The sequence below is a fragment of the Peromyscus leucopus genome, chromosome 11 (genome assembly GCF_004664715.2).
Source record: "Peromyscus leucopus breed LL Stock chromosome 11, UCI_PerLeu_2.1, whole genome shotgun sequence".
NCBI lineage: Eukaryota > Metazoa > Chordata > Mammalia > Rodentia > Cricetidae > Peromyscus > Peromyscus leucopus.
In genome coordinates, this window is record NC_051072.1 from 4,806,289 (window position 1) to 4,809,448 (window position 3,160).

General features: G+C 40.0%; 1 pseudogene; it reads left to right on the forward strand.

The window, feature by feature from the left end:
* Positions 1–1,160: 1,160 nt before the first annotated feature.
* Positions 1,161–2,118, forward strand: LOC114701846 (annotated as a pseudogene).
* The last annotated feature ends 1,042 nt before the right edge of the window (positions 2,119–3,160 follow it).

Genomic DNA, 3,160 nt, shown 5'->3' on the forward strand with positions numbered 1-3,160 from the left:
AGTGAATCTCTAGTCTCAAACAGTTTCCTAGCTATAATAATTTTAACATAATACAAATATTAACACTGACATTTTGAACTTTGTAGCACATGTATGTATGTGTTACCATTGAAAATTAAATATGTTTGTTTAGAAAGAATAATTTATCTTAAAATCTGTTCTTCAAACATAAGGAAAAGGATATTTCTAATCACATATGTGAGTAAGTCTGATATGTCACCAGGTAACTAATATACTACCTAGTATTTTATGCAAAAATAATTAGTAAATCCATAGGTATCATAGAAAGCAGCGTTTATATAAAGTATCAGAAAAAGTCAATTCTTGTCAAATTTTATCAATTTAATAGGGAAAATAAAATATTATCTTGAGAAGAAACAAACTAATATAAGCTCAACCTTCACAGAAATTGTTTTTTGGTGATGGAATGTAAAATGGAAAAGTTAAAATTTAGTGAGTTTCATGGGATAGAAATTGATGATGTTTACATGGTTTTAAAAGGGCAAAATTTTGGGTCAAAAGGAAGCAAAGTTCAATTTGCAATTTAGGAAGCAGCCTATTGATATAGTAAACATCTACAGAACCACTCAGCATATAATAAAAGAGTATATTTCCATATAATAAGACAGAGCACACTTTGCACACTGCATATTTAAGAAAAGAGGGAGAAAGACTTTATTTCAGCACACATAAGGAAGTGTGTCGGCTCACCTAATGTCTTATTGAGTGAAGGCAGCTGCTGCCAGTCCTGACAATCAAAGCTTATCCAGAAAGCAGACATGACAGAAGAAGTGAACCTAATTTCCACAAGTGATCCACACTCACACTCTCCTCATACACACAAAATAAACAATTTAAAAATTGATAGCAGCTTCTAGTCTCCATGGTGGTGATTTTAATATCTTAATTGGATGACCAGGTAGAGAATGGATGTGGAATTGGAAGTATGGAAATCCCTGTGGCTCCTGGCTTTAGGTGATATCCTACAATGATATAATGATTCACATTGATCAGGAATGGTAACAGTGAATAGGCTGCTTCTCTTGGAATGTGTCACAGGATGGGGTTCTGGTAACCTTGGAGGTGTTAGTGTCTCAGCCCTCTAGCCTACCTGGCAGACCCATCCACTCCTGTGCCAGGAACATGCTGCCTCTGGCACCATGTCCCATCCGTACCCAGCACTGACCACAGCAGAAGAAGGAGCTGTCTGACAGCTCTCACCGAATTGTGCTGCAGGCAGGGGCATCCTGAATACAGATGAGGTCAATGGAAACGGTGCCAAGCAGGTGCAGTCCTTTGGCACCGAGAACAGGTGCTCCTGCTGTCACCTGCTGCTGACTACTGATGACTGTGAGAAACCCTGCACTCGAGCTGATCCTCTTCCACAAGACACTATACCAAAAGGCAGATGATGGACATCCCTTCCTCCAAGTTATCAAATCCAAGAGCAGTGTTGCAGGCATTAAGGTAGATAAGGGTATGATGTCCCTGAAGGAACCAATGGCAAGAACCCAAGGACTTGGCTGGATGGCTGTGCCCAGAATAAGAAGGATAGAGCTGACTTGGCCAAGTGGTGTTGTGTCCTAAAGATTCAGAAACAAATTCCTTCAGTCCTTGCCATTATGGAAAATGCCAATGTTCTGGCCATTATACCAGCATCTGCCAACAGAATGATATTGTACCCATTGTGAAGCCTGAAAATCCTCCCTGATGGAGACCATGAATTGAAGCTCTGTCAGTATGTAACTGAGAAGGTCCTGGATTCTGTCTACAAGGCTCTGATTGACCACCATGCCTATCTGGAAGGCACATTCTTGAAACCCAACATGGTCACCCTTGACATGCTTGCAACTAGAAATTTTCCAATGAGGAGATTATCATAGCAACTGTCACAGCACTTTGTTACACAGTGCTTCCTGCTGTCTCTGGGTCACTCACCAGTCTGGAGGGCAGAGTGAGGAAGACATGTTCCTCAACCTCAGTGATATCAGTAAGTCCCCCTCTGCTGAAGCCATGGGCCTTAACTTTCTCCTATGTCTGAGCCTTGAAGGCCTCTGCTCTTAAGGCTGGGGCAGGAAGGAGAACATGAAAGCTTCCAAGGAGGAGTACATCATGTGATCCCTGGGCAGTGGCCTGGCCAACAGCCTCACTTGTCAAGGAAAGTATACCACTGCCTACCCACTTACTAAGGAAGAGGGGGCCTTAAGGATCTTTCCCATCACTCTTGCTGCCCTCATGACTGGGGTGTGGTGTTGTCTGTGAATGCTAATTCTGCTGTCTCCTCTAACTCACTGCCAATAAACAACTATTTAAGGGGGACAAAGAAAAAGAAAACTATAGTTATAAAACTCAAGTATATAAATTCAAATTAAAACAGCATCACCTGCAAAATACTATACCCAAATTTAACCTGAAGGTTTATCTAAGTGCTTCTCCTATCTAACTGTTGAATAAAGTATTTATAAAAGTACATACTATACAAACCAATGTATAGAAAGAAATTTAACCTAAAAATTACAGAAACACATAGGAAACAAAAGGACTGTGAAGATAGAAAAGAATGGAAGAGGACAAAAAGAAGAAAATGTTTTATTGAAAAGAGATGAACTCACTCAGAAATCCATGACTGGACAATGTGCAGAGAATTAGTCTTTGAATGCTGAACTGTAAATGGTTGTCTTCACCACACCCTTTACTTCAGGGCTCAAGGTTCTATTCAGTAGGAGGGAAAGAAAGATTTAAGAGCCAGAGGGTGGAGGGTGGCTTCAAGAAAACAGTACAATACAGTAGGTGCACACATGAACTCCCAGGGACTTACAGTCCACACAATACCTGTACAATCTCAGGACAGATAAAAATTTCATTATGGAGAAAGGGAGCTTGGCAATAAGTCTCATCAGTAGCCAAGGAGCTATTGGCAGTTGAAGTTTCCTTCAGTGGAGTAAAAGGGGATCTGTCAACCACACTGCATAGCAAGCCTCATATTCAAGAGTAGTCAGCTAACACAGCTCCATGTTGATCTTTATTTGTTCATTTGATTTTTAAAAGCAAGACAGAATATGTAGTTGTGTGGATGGAAAGTAGGAAAGAAAAAATAATTTCAAAAGAAAAAGCTTTGTCTTTGATTATAAATACTGTCCTCATCCATCATTTATTTAAA